The sequence below is a fragment of the Pezoporus wallicus genome, unplaced genomic scaffold, assembly GCF_028554395.1.
Source record: "Pezoporus wallicus isolate ANWC-B61680 ecotype Strahan unplaced genomic scaffold, APGP_CSIRO_Pwel_v1 contig_6665, whole genome shotgun sequence".
NCBI classification, from domain to species: Eukaryota; Metazoa; Chordata; class Aves; order Psittaciformes; family Psittacidae; genus Pezoporus; species Pezoporus wallicus.
The window spans coordinates 1671705-1692203 of NW_026636967.1; positions in this window are offsets into that span (position 1 = coordinate 1671705).

The window sequence follows — 20499 nt, forward strand, 5'->3', positions numbered from 1 at the left end:
TTGTAAGTGCTGATCTGAGAACTTAGTACCAAATATCATCAATCTGTATCCTTTTGAGACCAGAAGATTTACGAAATAGGCTATCGAACTTACATAAACATTCAGTTTTAGAATTATATAACTGATGATTCAGTGTCTTGGGACTTTTAGTATTAAAGGAAATAGCTATAGACTCACAGTTTGACTGTTTGCAATTATCATAGGCTTCGTTAGATTAATGAATATCTGAACACTGACCCAATTTCTTTACTGAAGAAACTCACTAAGGTGTTTCACTGGGTTAACATGTAATTAGACAGGTTTGATGTGAAAAGAACTAAACTGATAGCGTCAGCATAGCAAAAACAAAAATATAACTAATAGCCTAATAAATATCTTAATGAAATTGTAAATAAAAACCTTTGTAAAACGGGATATAGATATGCTTGTCACGGTTTAACCCCAGATGGCAACTAAGTGCCACGCAACCACTCACCATCCTCCCCATGGGACGGGTAGGAGAATCAAAAAAGAAAGGCAAAACCATGGGTTGAGATAAGAACAGTTTAGTAATTAAAGTACAATATTAATGCTAATACTAAATAATAATGGAAATATCAAAATGAGAGACAGGTATAAAACAAACAACAAAAAGAACAAGAGTTGCACAATACAATTGCTTACTACCCACTGACTGATGCTCAGCCCATCACTCGGGAGTGATTGACCCCTCCTGGACAACTTCCCCAGTTTCTATACTGAGCATGATGTGCTGTGGTATGGAATAACCCTTTGTATAGTTCAGGTCAGCTGTCCTGGCTGTGTTACCTCCCAGCTTCTTGTGCCCCTTCTCACTGGCAGAGTATGGGGAGCTGAAGCCCTTCATCAGTATAAGTGCTACTGAGCAACAACTAGAACATCGGTGTGCTATCAGCATTATTCTCAGACTAAAGACAAAACACAGCACTGCACCAGCTACTGGGAAGAAAATTGACTCTATCCCAGCTGAAACCAGGACAGTGCTGCAATTGGATACATATTTTTCAGTTTTTGCAACGGTCCTCATATATTTTGAAGTTTGCAAGAACCAAATGGCAGCATACCTAAAACTATGTTGTTTGCAACATTAGAAATACTTTTATATTTGTATTACACTAGTGATGACAAAGCTGCAGCAGAAACAAAGCCTCATTCTAGTCATCAGTCTGGTTTCTCAGACTTTGCCACACTAGTAGACAGAGTAGGGAAGAAAGGTGGAAAGAAAAATTACTTATTAGAATGCTGAGATGTAGGGATGACACTCTGATGAATGATCACCAATGGTTTGGGATCTCGTTAGAAACCTGTCGTGGTTTAAACCCAGTCAGGTAATTCGTTCGCTCACTTCCCCCACTTTCTTTCCCTCCCCCTGCTCCCGGAGGGACAGAGAGGAGAATCAAAAAGAATGCAACTCCCACGGGTTGAGATAAGAACAGTTTAGTAACTAAGGTATAACACAAATCACTACTGCTACCACCAGTAATAATAATGATAAAGGAAATAACAAGGGAAGAGAATACAACACCTCAGCACCAGCTGACCATTAACTCGCCCCCCAGGCCCGACCAAGCTCCGACCGATACCTCCTCCAACCCTGCAGTCTCCCAGCCCTTCCGGCTAACTCCCAGTTACATCCTGGGCATGACGTGCTGTGGTATGGAATACCTCTTTGGTCAGTTTGGGTCAGGTGTCCTGTCTCTGCTTCCTCCCAGCTTCCCCTCCTCCCTGGCAGAGCATGAGGCTCACAAAGTCCTTGGCCAAACCAAAACATCTCTATCAGCTCTGTTCCTGAGCCGAAAGTCAAAACACAGCACTGCACCAGCTACCAAGAAGGAGAAAAATGACTGCTACTGCTGAACCCAGGACATTATCCACCCCTTATTCCATACCATTCACGTCATGCTCAGATCCCACATTTTCAATATACCATCACTCTTATCTCGGTGCACTCTTATCTTAGTGCATGGACCAGTCCCTATAAAGCTGCTGAGTCCATCTGGTACATGTCAGGCTCCATCTCTTATACCAGTCAGAGCAGGAGAGAATGTGTGCAGTGTTCACACTCGTGAATAATCTGGGCAATAGTGTCCATTGCTAAGTCCACCCCTCGATCATGAGTCCATCTCTGTGTTGCATCTCTGCTCTGATGGCCTGAAGTGCCATGGGCCCACCAGGCTCAAAATAATTCACTGTCCCCTTCAGCAGTTTCTGCAGCTTGTTGCTGGGGACTCCATACAGCTGCCTTCCATCTCCGACGCTTCCAAAGCACTGGAGGGGCCCAGTGGACTAGATACTTGCCCATACTGTCACACACACCCTGCCACTCATGACTGTCCAGCCTTGGGGAAAACCTCTTGGTCCCCCTATATTGTCGTCTAACCCCAGACAAGACCCAAACCTGACTCTGCTTAACTTTTGAGATCAGACAAAATGGTTGTGGGTAGAACACAGCCTGTGTGTGTGCCAACATGCTGATCCCCATCACAATCAGCAGGCAGGTCCCAAGGATACCCAAAGGCCATTCAAAACCTTCAGAACTCTCAAACGATGCTGCTGTGCTTGTCACTGGGGCTGGTGTAGCTGCTGTGCTTGCCGGCTCTCCCACCGCCAGCTTCTCTTTTCCTGAGTCCAGCTCTTCCTCCTCTGCCTTGCTGGGAAACGCTGCGTGGTCTCCTGCGTCCTCCTGGGGCTCGGCAGGCGGCTTCCGGGAAACGCTCTCGGCCGTCGCGGGGCTGGGCTCCTCCGCGGGGCTCGGCTCGGCCGCGGGGCTCGGCTCGGCCGCGGGGCTCGGCTCCTCCACCGCCTTCTCCCGCTGCTGGGCAGCCGCTTCCTTCTGCTCCTCGACCGCCCCGACCTCCTCCACCGGCAGCCGTCCCCTCGCGGCCTCCGGCCCCGCCCCCGCCGCCGCTTGGTCCCCGGGGCCGCTCTCCCGGGCCGGTTCGGCTGCCGCCGGCTCCCGGGGCCGCTCCCCCTCAGTTCCCCGCAGCCTCACGAAGATGGAGAGTAGGGTGAGGGCCAGGACGGTGAAGAGCAGCCGGACGGCCAGGTACAAGTCCACGGCCACGTCCGTCCCGCCCTGCTGCTGGAGCCCACCCGTATTACAAGCCATTGCCATAAAGCACAGTGAGACAAGAACCTTAGCCCAGGCCCCATACTTGATTAACACTAACACAGCAAATACCGGCTCTAAGTAAGTTACAACGGTCTGAAGCTGTGAGGTCAAAAAGAACAACTCTGATAGCCAATAAATCAGCATTGTGACGAATGACTATTAATCCAGTCAAATCTGTCGTTATCTCAACCCTTCGTGCCCCACGTTGGGCGCCAAAAATAACTGTCGTGGTTTAAACCCAGTCAGGTAATTCGTTCGCTCACTTCCCCCACTTTCTTTCCCTCCCCCTGCTCCCGGAGGGACAGAGAGGAGAATCAAAAAGAATGCAACTCCCACGGGTTGAGATAAGAACAGTTTAGTAACTAAGGTATAACACAAATCACTACTGCTACCACCAGTGATAATAATGATAAAGGAAATAACAAGGGAAGAGAATACAACACCTCAGCACCAGCTGACCATTAACTCGCCCCCCAGGCCCGACCAAGCTCCGACCGATACCTCCTCCAACCCTGCAGTCTCCCAGCCCTTCCGGCTAACTCCCAGTTACGTCCTGGGCATGACGTGCTGTGGTATGGAATACCTCTTTGGTCAGTTTGGGTCAGGTGTCCTGTCTCTGCTTCCTCCCAGCTTCCCCTCCTCCCTGGCAGAGCATGAGGCTCACAAAGTCCTTGGCCAAACCAAAACATCTCTATCAGCTCTGTTCCTGAGCCGAAAGTCAAAACACTGCACTGCACCAGCTACCAAGGAGGAGAAACATGACTGCTACTGCTGAACCCAGGACAAAACCAAAGACATCCCAAGACAGCCCTGGCTCTATCATGCTTCTGGCCTGGCTGCCATGTGGTAGCAAAAATTATGCACCAAAATTATAATCATGATAATGTGTATTTTTGCACCACTGACTACCGCACAGCTCCAAACTAGCACATCTTCTTGAGAAGATGTCTGTTAAATATTGGAAAATGTTTTCCTCCATAAAATTATCTGGTTTTTTGAATTTGAAAAGCAGTGCCATATTTAAGCAATGTGGAGTTTGTAAGCTCTGAGACATAAGAACAAGTCCTCTAACCTTCAGGAGGATTCTTTAGCGGAAGACCTGCCAGCTACTGAATTAGGAAGTAATTTCTTTATATATTTCCTCTTATAAATCTAAGGATACATATACCAGCAAAGTTCAGCATCTGAGATCCTATAATATTGCAGCTCATCCAAATGAGCATATGCTTGCTTGTGAGAAAGAGAAAATAAACTTCTGAAATTTAAATAAGAATGTAAATAAGAACAAGTAAACTGTTCTTTTTTAATTTCTTTTGGGAGCATCCCCACTACATCAGATTATTATGAATATTTTTTTTAGAGAAAGCATTTTAATAAGAAAGCTGTACTTTGTTCCTAAGGCCAAATCCAAAAATAATTAATAAGTATGTATGAAGATCTGCACACATGGGCATTTAGCTCAGTGCAGTGAAGCAAATACAACTGACAGCACACTGATATGGAGACAAGCCAGATTTGCTGTAGCCATCTTCTTCATATAGCGCCAGTTATCCTAAGTGATTCATACTCTTACCAAAATACCAAACATGAAGATTTTGATATGTAATGTGTCATATCTACATTCGTTTCTGTACTGAAAGCTAATTAAATTGGTAATTGTAATTCATATCTCTTGCTATTATATTTGTATTCAGAATTGCAATAGATGCAATCTGTGAGCATTTTTTTTTAATTCAAGTAGTTTAAAATTAATTTGAAGCTGTACAACAGCAATCATACTCTAATTAGTGAGATAATCAATTAATAAGCTTCTAACTAAGGGTTCTTATGTTGTAGATGGAGATTATTTCAACTGAAGAGTAAACTTTGTATTAAAAACATTTAAAAAAAATAGAGAATCTGTCCTACACCCAGGAGATACATATATTTGTTTAAGAGGTATCATTTTAACCCCTGCACTGTGGCAGTGATTCATTTGGCTATAACCACAAGACTTTCATTAAAATAACAGCTTTCTGTGGCCAAAACAGCATGCCATTCTTAAAGTGTTCACACTTACTCTCTTCAGTTAATACATGCAAAGTGATTCCAAAAGCCATTAAAGCAAATACAATAAATGAGTTCAAGACAACTGGTTATTTGTAAAGGGAATTAATTGAAGGATGGAGGGAAGAAGTAGGGCGGAGGGTGAATTAATAAACCTTAAAGTGCAGGCTTGTTGTGCCAAATGGCCTTTTCCCCTGTAACTGTAGGCAAATTTGGATTTTAAACAATTTTAGACCTCAAGGTCCTGCACTAACAATGACATCAGGCTCCTGAGGGAATGACTTGCATTGCTTTCTAGCCAGAAAATCCATGAGACCAACCTGAGAATTTGTGATCCACAGAATGAACTGGGGAAGATAATTTTTCTTTGCCAGCTTGATAGGCTACTTGCAGGAATAGCTTTGGGTTCATTTGTGACATGGTAGCTTTAGCGCGAAATTAAGATCACCGTGAAGAGTACCACAACTGACAGGTGTATTCAGATGGATAGTGCATCTCTAACTTTTGATAAATTCTTTGCAGCATGTGCTGAATAGCCATTAACACAGAATAAGAACTATTCCCTAGACTGTGGTGCACAAGGGAATTAAAGTTCTCCACTGTCGTTAGACTGCAGTTGTTTCACTATGGTGAGACAAGTTGATCTGACAAAACCTGCAGTGCAGTTTCAAAACCTCCATTATAGCCTTAAACTAAAAGTAGATTATAAAAAGGCTTACCATATAAAAAATTAACACAGCTAGTCCTGTGCTTTATTAACAGGTACATCCTTAAATGCTATCTGATTAGAAATGTGCTGGATAAACTTCAGATGTTGGATGTTTTGGGGGTTGGATTTTCTATGACAATAGGCTATGAGTTTCTGTTGGGAAAATCAGGATGAAATAACTATTTTTTACTCTGAACTGAAATATTTTATTTTACATATTTTCAAGTTCACTGAACTGAAATAGTAGCTTACCAGTGAGGTACAACTATATAGAAATGTATCTCTTAGTTATTTTTCGGTTTTCAGCTAGAAGTTTTAAGCACATAATCATTTTATGCTATGAATTCTAACACCAAATCCATTGTAACGATTACATTGTGAGTTACAAACCATGGGTAAAAAAACACGGTACTCTGTGGGGTGGGTAAAAAACAGGCATCAAAGCTACCACTCTCTGCATAATACAATTAAAAAAAAAATCAAATGAATAAAAAATGTGAACTTGAAAATAATCTTAAAAATAAAAATATGAGGAAGAAACATATTTCTGTGTCTTCATTCTTATTGCTATTTCCTAGAAATATGGATATTCTACTTAATATTCCTACTTTATGTTTCTTATGCAAAGACAAATGGGAAAAAAATAAAAGAATTGTCAGTTTCTGCAGAATCAGAAATAGTGTTAGCATCTGTACATCTTTCACGTTTCCTTGCATAGATGAAGCTTCTGAAAATCACAAAATTCAAATAGAATTTTGAGTATATAGCTTCACTTTTCCAGTGTAGCAACCGATATAATTTCTATCTGCATTAGTTTCTCCTTCAGACACTTAGTAGCTTGTTTTCAGGTGATATAAAAATGTCTAACCTTCTTTTTGCCTTTAATAATTAAAATAATGAAAAAAAAGGTTTTCACTTTGTAGTAATAACCACTGGCATTTTTTTTTTCCTATGACTTTAGTAACGCATCTGCAATTAGTCAAGGAGGCTTTAAACTAGATGTACTGGGGGAGGGGGGCATCATTCCATCCCAACACACCCAGTCAGTTGCCAGCACCTATAATAAATGCTCGGAGCAATGTAGAGATATCCCAGCCACTCCAGCCAATGAGCCAACTTCATTTGGAGCTCAGCTCAGATGCCTCTATACAAACACCTGTAGCATGGGGAACAAACAAGAGGAATTAGAGATGTGTGCACATCTACGGGGGTATGATATAATAGGCATTACAGAAACATGGTGGGATGGCTCCTATGACTGGAGTGTTGGAATGGAAGGTTACAGGCTCTTTAGAAAAGACAGGCCTGGCAGGTGGGGAGGGGGAGTTGCCCTTTATGTTAGGGATAGGCTGGAGAGTATGGAACTCTGTCTGGGGACAGGGGAGAAGTCCACAGAGAGTTTGTGGGTCAGGGTTAAAGGGAATATAGCTATGGGAGACATTACTGTGGGGATCTGTTACAGACTGCCTGATCAAGGAGAACCTGTGGATGAAGCACTCCATAGACAGATAGGAAAAGCCTCATGCTCGCAGGCCCTTGTTCTCATGGGTGACTTCAACCACCCTGACATCTGTTGGAAGGATGGTACGGCCCGGCACAAGCAATCCAGGAGGTTCCTCAATTGTGTGGAAGACAACTTCCTTCTGCAAGTAATAGAGGAGCTGACAAGGAGAGGTGCCATGCTACACAGGATTTGGAGAAGGCTGAGGTTCTGAATGACTTCTTTGCCTCGGTCTTCACTGGAAAGGCTCTGACCAAACCACCCAAGTCATGGAAGGTAGATGTAGGGACTGTGAGAATGAAGACCTTGCGCCCACTGTAGGAGAGGAACTAGTTCAAGACCATTTTAAAAACCTGAACGTGCACAAGTCCATGGGACCTGATGAGATCCATCCACAGGTCCTGAAGGAGCTGGTGAATGAAGTTGCGAAGCCACTGGTCATCATATTTGAGAAATCATGGCAGTCAGGTGAAGTTTGCAATGACTGGAAAAAGGGAAATATAACCCCCATTTTCAAGAAGGGGAAAATGGATGACCAGGGGAATTACAGACCAGTCAGTCTCACCTCTGTGCCTGGCAAACTCTTGGAGCAGATTCTGCTGGAAGGCATGCTAAGGCACATGAAAATCAACAAGGTGCTTGGTGACAGTCAGCATGGCTTCACTAAGGGGAAAAGCTGCCTGACCAATCTGGTGGCCTTCTATGATGGGGCTGCAGAACTGATGGGCAGGCGTAGAGCTGTGTCGGAGAGAGCAACCGGAATCAAGAGAAGAACTCAATATGAGTTATGCTTCTTGTTCGTTTTATACAAATCCTTAACCCCTTATATACTATTTCTTACATGCACTTACAGTGATTTGGCATATTATGATTGGATACATGTCTTGAAGACCATTAATGACTAACATACAATTGGTTAAACACAGGTGTGAGAACTCCACCTTGAGAGCTTGCCAACAGTCCACAGTTCTCATTAACATGGTGAATTCCAGCCTCTTATCTTGCTTGCTTAAGCTTCTTTGGGCCTCTCACGGCCTTGCTGTATCTTTCAGGATTATTCAGAGTTTATGTACCAATTATGCATTCTCCCGTGAGAACCCTGTCTCCACAGAGCAGTTGATGTCATCTGCCTGGACTTGTGCAAAGCGTTCGACATTGTCCCACACAACATCCTTGTCTCTAAATTGGAGAGACATCAGATTGATGGATGGACCACTCGGTGGATAAAGAACTGGCTGGATGGCCACACACAAAGAGTTGTGGCCAATGGCTCAATGTCCAGCTGGAGGCCAGTAACGACTGGCGTCCCTCAGGTGTTGGTTGATGAGAAAATGAACATGAGCCGGCTGCAGTATGCGCTTGCAGCCCAGAAAGCCAACTGTATCCTGGGCTGCATCAAAAGGAGTGTGACCAGCAGGTCAAAGGAGGTGATCCTGACCCTCTACTCTGCTCTTGTGAGACCTCACCGGGAGTACTGTGTGCAGTTCTGGTGTCCTCAGCATAAAAAAAGGACATGAAACTGTTGGAACAAGTCCAAAGGAGGGCCACGAGGATGATAAGGGGCCTGGAGCGCCTCCTGTATGAAGACAGGCTGAGAAAGTCGGGGCTGTTCAGGCTGGAGAAGAGAAGGCTGCCTGGAGACCTTATAGCAGCCTTCCAGTATCTGAAGGGGGCCTATAGGGATGCTGGGGATGGACTCTTCATTAGGGACTGTAGTGATAGGACAAGGAGTAACGGGTTAAAACTTAAACAGGGGAAGTTTAGGTTGGATATAAGGAGGAAATTCTTTCCTGTTAGGGTGCTGAGGCACTGGAATGGGTTGCCCAGGGAGGTTGTGAATGCTCCACCCCTGGCAGTGTTCAAGACCAGGTTGGATGAGGCCTTGGATGATATGGTTTAGTGTGAGGTGTCCCTGCCCATGGCAGGGGTGTTGGAACTAGATGATCTTAAGGTCCTTTCCAACCCTAATTATTCTATGATTCTATGATTAGCAACCTTCGTAAAAATAGTCATTAAAAAAGCTATTGTAGACTTATCAAATTGATTAAACCAAAAGATGATTGCAAAGAAATCTGTGTTACAGCATAATTCTGAAAGCAAGGAAGCATTCTCGTTGATAGTCTAGAAGGTTAGTTTTAAGCCTGGGATAAAATAATAACTGAAGTTGCCACACACTATTTGCAATGGTATCACAGGTTTCCTTTTCCCTTTTTTTTTTGCCACCACAATTCATCATTTCAATACTTTAAATATTATGTTGTGAAACATCCCAAAAATATAAATATATGTATAAATTAATTTAAGTATAAATTAATGTTTTCAATATTTCATTTAATGTATTACTTCATAAGTAGACAGATAAAAGAATAAAAATTTTAGGTTTTTGGTGCTATTCTCTCTCCTGCTATGTCCTAACCAAAATATTCTGCATTTATATCCATCCTTGGCAGGGTTCAAGACCAGGTTGGACGAGACCTTGGGTGATATGGTTTAGTGTGAGGTGACCCTGGCCATGGCAGGGGCGTTGGAACTAGATGATCTTAAGGCTCTTTCCAACCCTAACTATTCTATGATTCTATGATTCTATTTCTCGGAATATTTCATGTTGTGGACAAGCAGGAGATTTCAATGATGGCCAAACTATGATTGTTCATCCAGTGCTTATAAACACTATTTTTCTAAATAAACTCACTATTCAAAAGACTCACTTCTATTTTTTCTGATTCCCTCACTTTCCATGAAATTCCAATGTCAAACATTAATTACACATATTTTCATTTAAAATTTAATAAGATATTTTAATCAGTATTTAATGTAGTGAATATAGAAGTTTGCTTTGGTATCAGCTGAATAAAAAAAAAACACTACTACTTAAGAATTATTCAGTTCTTTCACATGGCTGTTTTTCAGTGCTCTCTCTGCTGTTTCTTGTAACTGGGATAATATATGTGTTATCAACACCTCATCTTCTACATTCAGCATAATCATGTGAGAAAATATTCAACTTTTATTTGAAAATAAATAACAGGGAGAGATCTTTACTGACACTTGAATTAAGTATCTTTCTCTGGTAATATATACTATATGTCAGAGAAAAGGATTATGTGGCCAAGGAAGTTTACAAGAGGAAAACAAAAACCAAAAAACACAAGTAAACTCTGTGGACAGCCTCACACTTCATATTAATAACCACTAAACAGAATTTCCTGTGAATCTAGTGAATAAGTGCAATTTTAGGGAAGTAGAATGTGCTGCCTTACCAGCACGAGTATTTTAACTGATGCCGATACTTATGCAGTAGGTTTCACAACTAAAAAATCCAAATGTAAGTGTTAACGCAATAGAAAAGCTATTTCTAAGGAATAGGAACACAATGATTTTTGCTATAAATCTGGTAATAGCACTTAGGTGATAAAAACACACACATGCAGAGACTAAATGAATGGCAAAGAACTGGGTCAGGAGATCTCCTCAGCTGAAGTTTATTAGTATTTATTCTCAGCAAAATCAAAGAGGATTATCTTTTTTTTTTTTTTTTTTACAGGAAGGTCATTAATGAAAATACTTTTCCCAGCAGTAACTTCTGTGAGGATATCAATAGCCAAGTATTTATTGTGCATCCCATATAAGGTTTTCTGTCGCCCAGCAGTACCCCTGAGAGGTATACTCATCCCTCTTGCTTGTCAATGAGACTATAGGAAGTCGAGCTTCCTCAAGGTATATAAATTTATAAAATATGCACTTATGAAATAGCTTGGGTGGTTACTGAATTATCAAAATGGTGGCTTGCATAGTTTACTGTTATGGTGTATATATATAGGGACTGGTAGATTCAAGGCTGATCTGCATTCGGTTTCTGAAAAGAACTTTGTATGTAACAGCCAGATGAAGTATTCTTGCAGGTCATCAGAGCCGGCTTTGCAGTCTGCATCTGACTTAAATTTTACCCAGATCAGCATTAATTGTAATTTCTTTCTTTTTTTCCCTAAACTTGCAAGATTAATTTTGTTTTACGCTTTTCATTTTAATATAATCACTCGCCATTTGCTGCTCTTTTTTTCCCCAGACTTACTCAACTGATTTTGTTATTCTATATGTCAGAGAGAGAAAAAATAAAAATGTTAGTTAGCTACAAATGTGGCACCTGATAAGTCAAAGTAATCTATCCTTTCACTTGTTGAGAAGAAAGCAGTGGAGAGGAGAAGAGCTCTCTCTGGTTCCAGGACTTTCTGCCAGTGCAGTAACCAAAGCTTCTTTTCAGCAAAATTTCTGTATGTGCAATTATCAGTATATATATTTCAATGGAGAAGGAATATATTGAACTGTTTGTTCAATACATAGTGGTCTTACTGCAGCTACTTTCATTGGTTGTTTACTCAGTTGTTGGATGTTTACAGTATGTGCATTGATGCCAATATTCCATTAATTTAATTAAATTAAGCTTATTACAGAGCAAAAGGAATTAATTCTGAAATATTATGATAAATCTTAAACCCTATGTATCGAATAAATTTCCACCTGTGTGTAGAACAGTACTTCTAAAAGACATTATGAGCTTGTAATTTATAGGTATGTTGTCTTTATAAATGTGTAATAAAATAGCTACATTTAAATACACATGCATATTTCTTTTTTCAGATTATCCCTGAATTCCTGTCTTTTCATGGGTTATATTTTCTAAGAAAGAAATGTATTTAATTAAAAACATTAATTAGCAAAAAAAGAGTATCAAGAGGGTCTTTTTTTCAGCACAGTGTGCTGCCTGTTACAATTTGCAAACACATGAACTGAACATTTTTATTATAACTTACAGTGGATAGTTTCAGTATTATTACAATTATATCTCATTAAAACAGTAAGTAGTAATAAACAAGAAAAAAATTAAGCAACTTCTTTTGAATCATAATTCTCTACTACCATTAACAGTGTTAGTCTGGATTTGCCCTTTTGAAGGGCAAATTCCACTAGGATTTTACTGCAGTGTTTAATAAATGAAGCAAACAAAATCTTTAAATTCAAGCCATATTAGTACTGATTTAACTAGTGTAATCTCAATGTAACCTGGATTTATTGTGTTTAATATTATTAATTTCAGGATGTGTGACTGAACACCAACCAAACAAGTAATGAAACATTTGGAGTGTCACGACTAATTAAAAAATAATCCTATGATTTCCTGACTTTTTGTAAACATAGTTTCCTTCTTATAGCTCCAGCAACAGATCATTGAAGGCCATGGGAAATTTTTCCACAGTTTCTTAAGCACTGGCTCACATTCTGCTGCTGTGATTGGTAAATCAAATAATTCATTACCTGTAAGATTAAATGCTTATATCCCTGTATCTCTAGCAATGAAGAGTAAAATTCCAGTTCCATCACTAAAAGTCTTCCAGTACTATTTATTCATCAGCAAGAAAACTGCTAGTTATGGTTATAAATAGTAATAAAGTACATCATGAGAGTTTGTGCAAAAACTCCTCAGTGAAATCCTGACTGTTAATGACAACGTTAAGAAAAAAACCTAAGAAGTAATAAGGATGTTTTCTACAGCACAATAACAGAAACAGCAGGGGCCTCCACAAAAAAAAAAAACACTATGATTCGTGCTCAATGTGCAAATCTTACCTTAACTTTTGCCATGAAGTCTGATGGGCAGATGCAAGATCTGGCCCCAGTATTGCTAAAGGAGTGTATATGCATATATATATATATATGCATCTGAAAGAAAGAGCAGGCACCCTATGTGAAGTACAAGAGGAAGTAAACTGTTCCAGTAGTTTCATTCTGGCCAAAAAAAATATTTTGAATTAAAGTAAATGTTGGTGGTTGTTTCTATTCTTCAATCACTCCGGAAAGAAAAGAGATTTTTGGCAAAGGAGATTTGATGGAACAGGATTCTGCACATTCTGAACATGTGAGAAACACAAGCAGTTTCTCAGTTTTGGAGGTCAGTACAGAGAAACTTCTGGCCCCAAAGAATTTGCAGCCTAAATAGAAAAGAGACTAGTGAATGGATCTAAGGTGCAAAAAGCACAGGATGATGAAATTACTTGATCAGAGACAGTATTTATAATAAAAGCTAGTTCTTGTGTGCTCTCTTTCAGTATTTTCTCTGCTTAGACACAAAGCTTTCTCTTTCAAATGAGTATATGTTTTCTAAGAAAATCAAGTCAGAAGACATATTTTAGGGAATATGAGCAGAAATCTCTGACAAGTTCAGGATGTAATTAATTTCATTGTAATTTTGCCCTTATTAAGGGATTTACCACTGTTAATGGAAAGTACTTAGTTTGTCCAAAGCATGCACATTTCCCAAATAAACAGAATATCTAATCCCCAATAGTATAAGAAAATAACAGCAATTAAAACCAGACTATATTCAGTGTGTAATGGCAGTGCCAGATCTACTAGTAATCCCATTAGGAGGGAATTGTACCTCTTACTTCTGAATCTGTCAAACAGAATGCTCAAAGGTTAAAAGTAGTTTTCATCATCTATGCTTCCTTGAACTGTATTTAATAATAGCTTTTAATCATAACTGGCATTTTTAGCCTATTAGAAGTGACAACCGGGATGCCAATACTATAGTACCTGGCAGTGTATTTGTGATATAGGCTACAGTATATCGCTTCTGCTTTGTGGTTGCCAATTTACCTGTTTTTAGAGAAATCTGAATATTCAATATGAATGACAAAATACTTTTACCTCAGTCCTTCTCAAGGCTACAGCTGTGCTGCTGTGAATCACTTTTGTTCTGAACCTGCAAATATTTTCACACCTACTCAATGCCTTCTTAGCAACTTCACAGTTATCTTTCCTAATTATCAAAATACACAACAAAAAAAAAAAATAATTTGGGGAACTCCTGAGATAACTGAATTATTATATAATCAGATAATTGAAATATTTAGATTCATATTTCCTGACTTATTTTAGGAAGCTTGAAATGACCAATTGACATACAGGTTTTAAAGCCTTTGTTACAAACCTTAGCAAGTGACTAACAAATAAGTATAGTTGCCTCCACTTGAAATAGTAAAATATTTTAAGATCTTGCCAAACTCTTTGCTGCAGTGCTTAAAACATTTTAATCATGATGTTTCAACCAATTTTTTTTAAACACACCCATGCAAGTATTTCATGTAGCATTTTGTTTTCACTTTTCCCCCTTCTGACGTCTAGTGCTTCATTAAAACACTTATTTAGCATATGTGGACTAAAGCTCAGAAGCTGGTTATTGGAAACAGCAGAAAAATACAGGTCAAAATGTGCAACTTTTAATTTAGATAAATTCACCAGTCACTAGAAAGAAAGGAACTATGATATTTTCTCCTCAAACACTTTTGTCCTGCTTTTTATTTATTCAAATCAATCCACCTAGCATCAAGGGTTATCAATACTCACTGACATTTCATATTTTTAACTTAATTCAGCTTTACCGCTTTCCCATCCATTCTTCTCTGACAGGGAAAATATACAACTTGCTGTTATAAATACTTTATGATGACCCCGTCTCCCATACTCTTCATTTTAGTCACAGCTATGCCACTTACCATTCATGACAGTTTATATATATAGAAGAACCACAAAAGTAAAACCTTGTCTCCCTGCTCTCTTTGAGTTATTTTTCAGAGGGCCATGAAAACAAAACTGAAATGAATTCATGTAGCATTTCAAAGCACTAACAATTGCTTTTTCTCTCCCCATAGGGGAGAGCAGGGTAAGTGCAATGATGTCTTTGAATTTCTGATTGAAAAATAGGCAGCTTCCATGTCCACCTTGTAAATTTATTTAACACTACAATTTCACTAGGCTACAGAGGTGCACATATGTTTTAGTTTTCTGTTCCTGTATGCTTTTCAAACAAAATAGGTAGGAAAGGGCAATGTTTTTCTTTACACTGCTTTGGATAGCAGCTGAGGAAACTGTCACTGAAGATGTACAACTGTGAGGGCACTTTATGGTAACTGCAGCAGACCAGAGTGAAGTCACTTCGCTCACCCTCTAAATAATACAGCAACTAGAAGAAAGGGTAAGCTATCACATCATAAGGGACCATATCACAGGGACTTAAGTACTCCCTAATACCAAAGCAGGAGTTCAGTGAGCAGGGAAAAAAAGAAAGTATCATTTATTTACTAAAAAAAACCAAATGTTTCCCAATCCTGCCCAGCTGGGTCTCAGGGCGATGACTGATAACACAAAGTCTAGCTGGGGGCCAGTAACTAGTGGAGAAGTGACTGATAATCCAGAGGGTTTTGTTACTACCCAGAGAGGCCCCAAAAGGCCCCAAAAGGCTGGAGAAATGGAACCTCATGCAGTTCAAGAAGTGCCAAGTCCTGCCTCTGGGGAGGAACAACCTCAGGCACTAGGACATGCTGCAGGCCACCCAGGTGCAAAGCAGATTGGCAGAAAATTACCTGGAGTTTCTGGTGGATACCAAGTTGAACATGAACCAGCAGTGTGCTTTTTTGCACAGAAGGCTGGTGCTATCCTGGGCTACATTAGAAGTGCTGCCAGCAGGTGAGAGTTGTGTCCAGTTCTGGGCTTTAATATGCATTATAAAAAACCAAAGCAAATTTAACTTTATAAATTGGAAAAAAAAAAGGAGTTTTAGAAAAGGGTTAAAGAAAAAATATGTCACTGAGGTAGTTTTGTATATTGTCACTAGGCCTCATTAATACTTGTCATTAAGGGATAATATTAGTATCCAAATACATGGCAGAGACTCTGCCTCCCTAAAGAAATTATAAACCTCTCATCTTGCATTCCTTAACAGGATTTATATTTTACTTGTCAGATTATTAGATTGTCATCCCAGCACTTCTACAAAAGCTCACCATTGTGCTTTTATTTCCAGTTAATCAGAGTAATAGTACAATATTCAGTTATAGGGAGGGGTCTAAGTACCTTCAAAATCAGCATGCTTAGAGTGAAGTTTCTTTTTTAAAAAAATCAGTTGGGGGAAGATATTTCTAGCTAGTATTCTAGTAAGCATTTACATGCTTTTAGCATATATTTTTACTTTCTTAGTCATTTACAGTTAAAATATATTTCCTTGGACTATTTTAGTACAATAGATTTGATTTATAGTCTTTCTCCAACACTGTGGCTCCTGTCCACCCTTCCCTGTAGTGTTTTTTACTATACCTTTTGCTGAAGTGCTGTGACTCTAGCACTTGGTAACTTCTGCCAAAACCTCCCCCCCGCAGGAGGGATGCAAAGCCAAGGACACAAAGCTCTGTCTTCTCTGGTACAGCATGGTACTTAACCTTGGCTCAGGCCTCTGAAAAAAATTGCTGAGCTGTGAGTGAGAGCTATGAAAAGTCTACAGGAAGATGAGAGAGATGAAATTGCAGAAGGAGAGATCAGACAGCTGAGATGGCAAATACTAATAGCTGAAGGATTCAAGAAGAAAATCATCAACAAGAAAAAGTATTAAATGCTTATGGGCTAAAAATAGAGAGGCTAGTAGGGACTAGAAGCTGTCAGATTCTTGGCTTGTGTCTGTGGAGATGGTGGAGGATGGCAGCTCAGCAACACCAAGGACGGAATGTCTCTCAACTGAGACATTGTTTCAGCTGTTATCTTCAGTTGTTATCTTCAGCAAAAATAATAAAAATTTCCTCCAAACTAAAACATGTTGAGAACATAATAAAAAGTCTGTCATATTGGTGAAACCATTAGGTGGCTTTTCTCAGTCAACAGGAAAAGGTTCTTTAAGTAGTCCTACAAATTGTGTTGCTGCTTTTTACCAAATAGCTCCTCAACAGAATTACCATTCTGGTCTGTGGCATGCTCTGTAGACAAGCAGTGTATGAATAAAGACAGTTTGCAGCTGCTTTTGCAGCTCCTGTCCTAAATTAATTCCTTTGACCTGGACAACACTCTTCATGAGAGTCTAGAAGTCTATGCTTATGTTTTCAGGTAAAGATAGCCTTGTGATTGCTCTGCAGAGAGGATTTGTAGAAGTAGTCATCCCAGATCTCCTGTGTTTAAGCATACCTAAAAGGCAGTGACTATCAGGTGTCAGAAAACATTATTTTTTTTTTTTTTCCCCAGGATACTGGGACTGTCTGTAGGGCCAGTAAACTTTTAGGGCTAGAGGTAAACGACTAAACTGCTGGCTAGTTCTGGCCCACATCTGAGACAGGATGTGGAAAACTACTGAATAGGGTATGGGAAACTGCTGGATGTGTCAGAGAAGTGTGACAAGGCAGCAAAAATGTCCAGCAGAGCTGTGAGAGATGGTTGGATTTTTGCGGCCGCATAAAGGACAGCTATGTGGGAGTTGGCCAAGCTTCACAGGTAACTGGAACAACTGAGAGCATTTTGGCTAGTGCAATCTTGCTAGGCCAACAGCATCCGGAGGGCTGCACGAGTAATACCAGGTAAGGCCATGATTACCTTAGCGTTGGTACCAGAAAATGCCAAATTTCTGTACAGACTTAGGAAAACAGGGAGCAAAAGTGTACAGTCTATCCATTTCCATCAGCTTATCCAAAAAGCTTTTTATAACACTCCATCTATCCTTACTGGAAGACCAAGAGGAAGAAGTGGTAAATGGTTTGACTGCTTCTGGATAGTGAAAATCAAGACAGAAGAGATAAATGTCTTTGTGCTTCCTACCCTTTCTCTGCTAGAGAATGGGAGGTTCAGGAAAAGAAGTATATGTGAGAATGGGTTAACTGGAGCAATGAAGATACAAGATGGAATAAAACACTTTTAACATCCCTGTCAACAAGCTTAAAAACATGCACTTTGCTTAAGGTGCTCACAGAAGCTAGTGCATTGTGTATATACAGCTTTCAAGAGCACTACTTCTAGAAAACCTCAGTGTTTACTGTGATACCTACCTGTTCATGCTGCTGCTTGACAAACTGCTAATCTGCAAGTGACAGAGTTACAGGGCAAGCAGTATGCCAACCCCTATGTTTTCCTGGCTTTTTTGAAAGGTGTAGAGTTTGGCAGGTATAGAAAATGTGGTACAGCATAAAGAATAATTTTATGAGAAGTGAATAGAGGCTATAAAAATAGTAGCATTTTATGATGTTCTGCTTTCCTGAAAAGAGGCATGTCAGTTATAAAATGAGAGGCAGGGAGATTGGATTGAATGCCTTTGAAAGGAAAAAACATCGAGAATTCTGAATTTGAGGGCTGTAAAAATAGCTCAGGCAAATGGCATCTTTCCATTGTTTTTCAGAAATTAATATTTTGCCCTTTAGCACTCACGCATGACTTGTGCAAGGCCTCTTTACACAAGTGTGTGTTCGCTTTGTCATGCTGGCTGCTGAAGACAGTCACCATAACACATTTCTGAAAAAGTCAATTCAGCTGCTTCTATTCCACGTCCACAAAATATTTTTTCTGCACCTTGCCAGGCATATGTCATCTCTTGACATTACTACAGGAGATTCTCTGTTCAGACTCTGTCCTCATTAGTGATGAAAAATTGCTGAATGATACCTCAGCAAAGACCCTATGCAAAGCTGAGCAGAAAGACACCTCAGGAAGAGTCAGCTGAGCAAAATCAGTCTGGAAGAAGAAATAGGATCAGATCTTTTTATCCAAATTCTGAAATTCCCTAATGGATCTAAGAACTTTTCAGAAAGTACTGCACTTTCTCTGGTGAGTATGTGACAGGCAATAAAGACCTTAGTGCTTCTTTATTCCTCATACCTATATACACTCACAGAATATACTGACAGGGCTGCTGCACATAGCTGTGTGGTCTCCTTGCTGAATATGGCATTCAGGACTCCAGATTTCTGTTCTTGTCCCTAGGAAGCAAGTAGGTAATACATGCCACTAATTACAGAAAAGTGAAATGTTCTTGCTATTTGTGGGCAGATTCATAATGCATATAACGAGATATCTAAGTTCTTCAATTCTTATCGTTTTTCTGTTTTTTCTCTTCTGCTACAGCACTGATTTGATGATGAATATTTATGGTTCTTTTTTTATTCACTACTGGAAAACTTTAAGATCTGTTTAAAACCCATGCTTTTGACTAATCTAACCTAACAACTGCCATATTACTTGTCCACCAATACATTCCCCTACCATCACAAGAGGGCTCTTGATGTTTTCTGTTAGTATACAGTGCCTTCACTCTGCTTCATCCTATAATCAAGCAGAAGAAACCTTTAGTTCTGTTTGGATTCTAAGAAACACCCCAAGTTATTGTCTCAGAGAAATTACATATCTGATCCAAACTCCAGCTTTTACTTTACCAGGAGGAAAGGTCATTCATCAGATGCAATTTGGTTCTTCCTTCACATTTTCACCCCTAGGCTCTGCTTTCCCCTCTGTCACCCAGAGACTCACAAAGGATTCCACTCGCAAAGGATTCCACTCACAAAGGATTCCACTCACAAAGGATTGCTGATGGTTTGGCTCTGCTGAGAACTCAGCATTGCACATCACGCCCTGCCACCAATCTTCTACAGTTCCCTGAATGCCTGGGAGTGGATGAAGTTAAATGGTAGGTATAATTTGTGTGGACTTTCAAAAAGACTTCAGAAAAGTCCTTCACAGAAGGCTATTATGGGAACTAAGTAGTCCTGAGGTGAAAGGTAAAGGTCTGCCACGGATTAGAAACTAGCTAAAAGAGGTAGAAAACAAAAAAGAAGAAATAAATGGTTGATTTTTCAGGCTTGCAAAAGGTTAAAACTGAGGTTCAGTAAGTCTTGGAGAGACTTCAAGGACAACAGTTGCTGAACATGTAATTTACCAACAAACTGAAATAAGCAGGAGAGATTCTAATATAGATGGCATTTGGTGAGTAGGCTTTTCCACACAGACTTGGACTTACAGGTCAAGACCTCAATTTCCCTCCTCTCTGCTCCAAGGTTTGTAGGCAACAGACATATCATTTCAAGCTCCCAGGTGATCTATTGTGATTTGAGCTTTGGGGAATACTTGAGGAAAGAGGAAAGACATAGCAAGTTTCCAGCCTCTTGAGCAGCAAACTTTAAATGAAGTCCAGAGGGACTCTCATCTTTTATTACATAGAATTCATTCAGCTGAACTCACAGTATATGACCCTTAAATAAGCAAGCCCTCTGAAGCTAAAGTAATAGGACTTCTGGAAGAAGGAGAAATGAGAAACAG